This window comes from Cavia porcellus, unplaced genomic scaffold (assembly GCF_034190915.1).
Source record: "Cavia porcellus strain 051 isolate PalLab524CR breed Dunkin Hartley unplaced genomic scaffold, mCavPor4.1 scaffold_12, whole genome shotgun sequence".
NCBI classification, from domain to species: domain Eukaryota; kingdom Metazoa; phylum Chordata; class Mammalia; order Rodentia; family Caviidae; genus Cavia; species Cavia porcellus.
Window position 1 is genome coordinate 17,079,170 of NW_026947495.1, and position 8,146 is coordinate 17,087,315.

Below are 8,146 nucleotides of genomic sequence, written 5' to 3' on the forward strand. Positions count from 1 at the left end.
AGGTCAAGAATTTTATTCCTCTGTGTCAGTTGGAGCAGCAGATTCTGGATGGCTTCTCTACTGCACTATCCTGGTCAGTTTTGGGAGAGTGTGGTTGGGGCATGGGGTTTCTGCCTGAGGTAACTGCAAGATTCTCAAGTAGAGGAAATAAAATAATCTCTCTCACACAGGTAGGCTTTATCCAAGGACATTCAAAGGGACTGCCTTTCCTCCACCCACTGAGAAAGCCATATGAGAAAGTTACAGAGGCATCTTCACCTAGAAGTTCTTGGGATAACATCACTGTCTTGAGAGACCTTGCTGTATTCCCTAAGCAACCCTACGGCTTGGCTGATGGAGTGTTGGACGTCCAGGCCCTGGACAGCCTTGACATTGGCCCAAACCTGGGTTCTTGTCACTACTCTGGATCAGTATCACCAGGGAGACTTGTTCAGATGTGATTTGCTGGGTTCCTCCCCAGTTTCTGACTCAGTGGGTCTGGGATGAGACCTCTGATGACACTGATGCTGGTCTGAGGGCCAAGCTTTGAAAATTGTAGGGCTGCTGACCAGGCCTCGGTAGCCCAGCCTCTGCACTGGGACTCCATACCTTCTCACCCATCAAAACCAAGTACTCCTTCCTGGGCAGCTCTGGGTTCCAGGGGAGGGACTCACATGGGAAAAGCAGAGGTGGCTCCATTAGGGGTCCTTTTGTGGTGTCCTACAGTGTTCTGTGGGTAGGATCTTCTTTCCAGTTTGTGTCATTTCACCTGACTGAGAGGCCAGAGCAAGATGCAAATTCCAAGGAATCATCAGGTTGGGTACCCGCACCCAGCCAGTGCCTTGTAGGAAGATTTCAAGTGTGGTTGGGTGTGTTTGGGAATAGCTTGCTTGTCATTGTTTTTAGTAAGAATGGTTTAAAATTCTTGAATCAGTAGAAGTTAGAACAGCATGTCTTGACAGCAGGATGATGAGAGAAGCAGAAGTGACATAGAGTAGTGAGGAAGTGACTAGCGAGTTTCATCACTGATGCCCTGATGAGTCTGCTGAGATCTGAGACCCTTGGCTTGGGCGTTGGAGCAAAGCCGGGGAAGGGGGCATCTACAGGCTCTCCTTGTCTCTTCCCTGCCCCTGGGGACAGTGAGAGTGGCAAAGCACTCACCATATGAGTATGCTGAAGAGCAGGAGTCTCCGTATAATGGGGCACATGGCCAGGTATGGGGGCGGCAGGTGAAGGACAGGATATCTTATCTTGTGTGAGAGCCAGAGACAGCATGGACACAGGGCTGGGCTCTGGCATAGTGCAGAGCCTGTCTCTTCCTTGGATTTCTCTGCCTGTTCTCCAGACAGTGTGACAGACTCCACGCCCATCCTGGCCCCACCCCTACTTAGATGATTTTCTTGGGGAGAGGTATCATAAAGGAAGGCTGTGGCTCTGATCACACACCTCTGACCATCTTGCTCTGAGGGAAAGACCCAGGCAAATTCTTTAGCACTCCCAGGCAAATGACTGGTACGCAGGTACTGATGAGTGAAACCACAAGCACTGTATCTATTGTTCAGTAAACAAACAGGGTCTCCTCTACTGCTTGCTCTGCCTGAAAAGCTCTTCCTCAAGGTGTTTCTATCTGGCCTAGGGATACAACTCACTGACAGAGTGCTTGCTTAGCATGTAACAGGCCCTGGGGTCTCCCTAGCACCTTAAAACATTTTTTTTTCATTATAAGGCTCACCATCATTTTGCATTCTGGGCTGAGATATCACCTTATCAGAAAGCCTGTCATGACCACTACACCTGCGACAGCCCCTCCGTTCTTTTTTATCACCTGACTGGTCCCTATGCCTCCACAGTGTAAGGAAGAAATTGTTAAAACTTGGGAAACAGTGACTAGCTTCATGGTCTTAATTGGCTTTATTTTCCTTTCTGGCATTGGTAACTTCCTTCCATAAAATAGAACTCATCTTGTAAAACAGAACAAGCATTCCAGTGAACCACAGAGAAGTTGTTTTATGGAAAGAAAAGGGCCCAAAGAAAGCAGAAACAAACAAACAAAAACCCAAAAAGCAGATTGGTCATTTCAAAGTTTCCTTGCTTACGTGGTGGGGTCAGGAAGACAGAAAAATAGAAAAGGTACTGATTGCTTAACATCAGGCTACTTCAGGTTACCTCTCCCTCTTCTGTGAAAGAATGAAGGCAGGGGGAACTTCATCGTTATGCCAACAGAAAATGCCTGTTTGATCAGTTTGGCTATTTCTTTTAATCTTTATTTCTTGGAAGGTCAGATAAGCAGCTTCATTTCCATAAGTGACATAGAACTTTAGCATTAGTAACTTCATTTGGTTTTTAGCCTGGTCTTTCAGGACTGACTGCAAGAGCTTAATCTGAAATAGCATCCTCTTTTTAATGTTTTACTGTTTATTTATTTATCCTTTTGAGCCAGGATCTTGTTATGATGCCCAGACTGGTTCTGAACTCTAAGGTCAGGTAATACTCCTGCCTCAGCCTCCCCAGTAACTGGGACTATGGGCATGAGCCACTGTGCCTGTAATTATTTTTTTAACAGCTCCAGGAGCTGCGGCCAGGGATATAACTCAGTGTCATAGTGCTTGTCTGGCAGGAGCAAAGTCTTGAGTTTGATTCCCAATGCCAAAAGAAGAAAAGAAAAACAGCTCTTGGAGCTCAAGGACTTGCCACATTCACTGCTTAGGACACAGCCAGCTACACAGTAGGCGCTTGGTAAGTATTAATTGAGTAAGTACGTGAATTGATCAGTCCATTACTATGTGCTCACCACCACTGTCCCTTCCAGTTCCTCATGTTAGCTCTTCCCAAGACCCATAAGGCTAGAGGGACCTGGGCCCTGCCCAGCCTCTGCCCTGAAGCTGTCCATGGCTCCTGCATCCCCTGGGGCTCCAGCAGCACTTGCCTGCTCAGGCCCTGGCCAGCAGCTCTGACTGCTGTCTGCTAGCCCTCTTTTTGGGCCCCCAGGGCTTCTCCAGCCAGAGTAGTGCCCACACTCACACATTTGCCTCTCTAAAACCTTTGTGTATTCTTTTCTTTGTGGTGTTGGAGGTGGAACCCAGGCCCTTGCACATGCTGGGCAGGGTAGTATCCCAGTCACTACCAACTTTTCCATTTGCCCTCTTGGAGTTTCTCTTTCCCTCTCTAAATACCTGAGCTCCATGAGAGCTAGGACTTTGTGGCTCTCTTACTGTACCATATCTGGTCCCTAAAGTGAGAGCTGGGTGGTAGGGTTTGCTAATTGATGGATCAGGTGTCAGATGTGTATAGGGCCAATGCTCTGTGAGCCTGTGTTCAGTCCAGTGGGGAATGTCTCCCTCTGGGTGTTGTGAGGAGTCCATGAGATGTCATGTATAAAGAGCCCAGTGGACTGTCCTGTCCAGCATAGGTCATTTTGGGGGGGTGGGGGAGAGGAGGTTGGAGATTTCACACAAGACCTTGTGCACACTAAGAAAATGCTCTACCATTGAGCTATATCACCAACTGTTTTCTCTGACACCTGATCTCCTTAGTTGCCCAGTCTGGCCTTGAAATTATGATCCTCCTACCTACTCTCTCACGTAGCTGGCATTACAGGCCTGCACTACTGAACTAGTTTGTGATTTAGACCATCCAGCTTCCCAGGAGTTTCAAAGTCTGGTTGTCTCTGACCTCAGGGAACTTTCAACAGAAGAGGCAGCCCGATGGTGCAGAGCTTCAGTTGGCAGAGATCAGACATTGGCCTCCAGAAACCAGAGGAGTTCACAAGCAGTCTCAGAGCAGATTGGTGCCACGATGACTAACCCTCCCAGCCACCTGTGCCTTGTCCACTTCTCCACTTGTGTGTGACCTTAGAGAAAGCAGCATCCCGAGAACCTCTCCTCCTCACCTCACTCCTACCTTCTGCAGGTCTTCCCTCTCCACTCAGGGCTCCTCTTGTCCTGTGCATCTTTTGTCTTGACTCCCATGGCCTGATCTCAGCACAGAGCTTGTTTACTGTACTCTGCATTATATAGTAGCTGAGGACCACGTGGAGCTCCCCTCCCCTGCCCTGTGCTTTCTTTGGCACTTTCCTTCCTGAGCTTTGGTGAGGCTACAGGTGTGAGGTTTGGCCTTGTTTCTTAAACAAGGCCAGCTTGGTCCCCTGCGACATCTAGCTTCTGATGATGGAGGTAGGGCCTAAGAACTGGGTAAAACTGAAGTAATAAATGAACTAACCAGGAACTAGATGTCTTTCCTAAGCACTTCTATGTGTTGACTACCACACACACAGACACAAACACACACTGTTGTGGATTTTGAAGGTGCCTTTGTATTTAAAGGTAATGGAAAGTGGTGTAGATCTGTCTGTAAATCAGGTCTTCCTTTGAGATGGAGCCCTCCAGAAGAAGCAGGACCAGGGAGGCTTCGTAGCCTCAAAAGGAGGCTTCTGTCATTTTCTCGTTCACAGATGTGGATGCTGGGCTTGCCAGTATACTCTGAAATACCCAGGCTCTTCAGTACAATAAACACACGCCCCCAGTCACCATGTGGAGCAGGTTGCCAGCTTGTCACTTTGAAGAATGCATCAGTACCTCCCTCCCCGGGGAACTGCTGAGCATCAAAGTGCTCCAGGAGTTGGTTGGTGAGCACAGAATGATGGTGCGGCAGTGCAGTGCACACACACCCAACTTGCTAGATTTAATGCTTACAATGAAAGTGAGCTGGGCCAAAGGATCCAGAGGGAGGAATAGGGGAGACCAGCTTCCTAGGGTGCAATGGGGAGTCCCTGGGCATAAAATCAGGAGTCTTGGGTCTTCATGCAGGGTGTCTACTCTCCTAAGCTTATGGATATGTGTTCAGGTTCTTGTGTTTTGTTTTCTGCTTTGGATATATCAGAAAACTCTACCACTGAGCTAGGTCCCCAGTCCACTTTTTAAAAATTAATGTGGTGATATGTATGTATGTATATATGCATGCATATATTTTTAAGAGATGAGATCCTGCTATGTTAACCAGTTAGCCTCAGAATTCTGGCCTCAAGCAATATTTCCGCCTCAGCCTCTCAAGTGGGTAGGACTGCAAAGGCAAGCCACTGTTCTTGGCTACAAACCATATTTAATTAAGAGCAAAAAAAAAAAAAAAAGTTAACTCTTAAATTGGGGCTTAACATGAAATCCTGATTTTCCATATCTTAGAAATGAGCCAATCTGGAACTTTCAGAGCCACTTTTCTCCCTGGGAGCAGTGGCCCTGGCACTGACGGACTTCCCTTTAGAAAGCCTACACACTGTGGGCCCTGCCTGTCTAAGACGTGGTTCTGTGCACTTCTCTGGGCTGCCTGCCTATGCTCCAGAAGTAGTTTGTGAGCCCAGCCCTGTGCTATGCTGGGGAGATGACTCAGCTTTACTTTCCCTATCTGCCTTTTTCTCTCTTAATCACCATCTGCCCTCCCTGCCTGGCCATAGTTTCTGTTCCTCTTAAGTCTACCCTACGGGTCACCGCTTGCAGTCTTTGCTGTCTTAGACTCTGCTCCTGGATCTTTCTGTGCAGCCCTCCCCCACCTTGGCCAGTGCTCTTTCTACTGAAAGAGCACTGGCCAAGATGGGGATCAGATCCATAAAGGCTCTCGTAGTCCAGGGAATTAGCCAGGCTGCTGAGTCTAAAGGCTGATTACTCTGGGTAGGGGCCCAAATGTGTCCAAGAGAGCTGTGACCAAGGCCCCGGGTGGGGGTAGAGTCATAAATCCTGTCTTTTAGTTTGTTTGGATCTCAGTTGAAAACTGATTAGCTGTTCTCAGACTACAGCACACCCTGCATTCAAGGCCTTCCTGGGGCTTCCTTTCCCTTTTCATCCCTCTAATTGTATTTCAAAGATAGATCAATAAATCCTAGGTTACAATTTTAAAATGTTGCCTTACTGTGGGTCACAAGCTCCTGATCTGTCCATTGCTGCTCACTACTGAAACTGCACCCTTATTTATCTGCCTGCATTTTATTTGTTCATCTTGTCACTTCAGAGTCCTCTACCACCACCTCCTGCAGCCATACTGATAGTATCGTTGTGTGTGTTCTGTCATGTGGAGAATTATCTTTATGCTATGGGAGCCTCCAAGTACAGTGTGAGGCAGATTGATCCAGAGGTCATACAATACAAAAAACTCATACAGCAATTTAGGGTGCTTGGAACTGGGGGCAGAGTTTAGTGATAGAGCAAGCACACGCTTAGCCTGGACAAAGCCCTAGGTTCAATCCCCAGCGTTACTTTTAAAAAATTAGAATACTTAAGTCACATGACTTACTAGATCAATTTAAAGCACATGGCGAGAAGAGATGGAAGTGATGGAGTGGGCAAATACACACCGGGAAGGGTGCCAGGGCGCTGGAGGTTGGGTACTGCCTGAACACTGGGTAAGCGCTGCTTGTGTATCTTCTCTGTTCCCTCCACCCTCCTTCTGGCTTTAGCCTTCCTCACTTGTAATCAGCTCATCTCCTTGTAGAAATAGCTTGCCAAATAAAGTTACTGGGTTTTGTGGTTGCTCTCCTCTTAGTTTCCAGATCCTGCTCGTCTTGAATGAAAGAAGAAAGAGTGAAAGAACCAAAAATGGTGACAGAGTTATCTGAAAAGGTGAAGGTAGAGAGGGAGGGAGAAACTGGTTCTGCAATGAACTTGGGCCAAACAAAAGGGAGGAGAAATTAAAAACCAGAATAAAAGTACACCCTGGGGCCACAGGGTGGGGTAGTGTGACATGACATGACAGCAAGCTCTTCTTGGTGTCTGTGTCCCTTTATGCTGTCCACATCTCACGGAACCTACAAGAATTTCTGCATACAGGGTCCTGAGATTTATTTGACATGCGTCCTTGTATCTTATAATTAACACATCCTACTTATTCCCCCAGCTAGCTTTGTCTTGCCCTACTTTCCTGCCTCACGCCAAAGGCAAGTTTTAAGAGCTAGACTTGAGGACAGAGGGAATCCAGCAGACAAAAGGGCCCCAGGGCAAATGCACATACTTGGTCTATTAGAGAATCAAGGACAAGTAGGCCTGGTGTGTTAGTCAGCTTTTCATCACTGGGACAAAATACCTGAGAAAATCAATTTATAAAGAGTGTATTATTATTTTGGCTCTGGGTTTCAGAGGTTTCAGTCCATGGGTGCTTGACCCTGCTGCCCTTGGGCCTGTGGCACACAATACACCACAGTGGGAGTGCATGAAAGAGCAAAGAGAGAGAGGAGAAAAAGGAAAAGGACACCTTTACAAAGTCATGTCCTGTTTTTAGGAGAGGGGGGAGAGAGAGAGAGAGAGAGAATGAGAGCCTAGAAGTTTTCTTATATCTGCTTCTCCTCAATTGCCTTCAGTTTAAAATATTCTTTTAAGGGGCTGGGGGTTTAGCTCAGCGGCATAAGCACCTGCCTTTCAAGCAGATGGTTGTGAGTTCGATCCCCGGTACCAATAAAAAAGAAAAAGACTAAAAAAAAAAAAAAATTCTTTTAGGCCAAAGTGGTATATTTTGGACTGGCACTTTCTTCTATTTGTCATTCTTAATGTTATAAATTGTTACTCCCTGGAAGCAACCAAGGAAGATGCACTTTTATTATCAGGCACTAGAAGTTGATGCCACATCTAAACAGATTCTGTTAGAAGACTTGTCATTCTTCCATTTATTTCCAAAAGGGCCCATTTATGCTTTTCCATACGTGCCTTGTTTTGCCCCCTTCCCCTAGTAATTTCCTTGGTCATTGGCCTTTTGTCAGTTTAATTTGCAGACCCCTAAGCCCAGAATTTAAGGAGGGTAGAGGAAAAGGTTTTCCTTGCTAACAATAGACAATATCTTCCTTCTCCTTTCCTGTACCAGTATTCTGCTTCTGGGTGACTTTCTTCACTAAGCAGTATTCCCCAACCATGGTTATTCAACGGAATCTCCTGGAGCACTTTTTTAAAGTATGGATTTCTGGACATTGCCACAAAGGTTCAGATTTAATTGCTGGGGTTGCCTTCAGCCTTTGAGGTGTGATTGGGGCGCATTCAACACCAGGACCTTCCCTGACATTCTACAATTTTCCTTCTCTCATTGACCTGGAACTCAACTGGGTATGAAGAACTAATCACCACTAAGCAGTAAGTGGCCAGTTTACTTCTCACTAGGGTGCAAACACCTTAGTGTGTGTGTATGTGTGTGCGGTGCT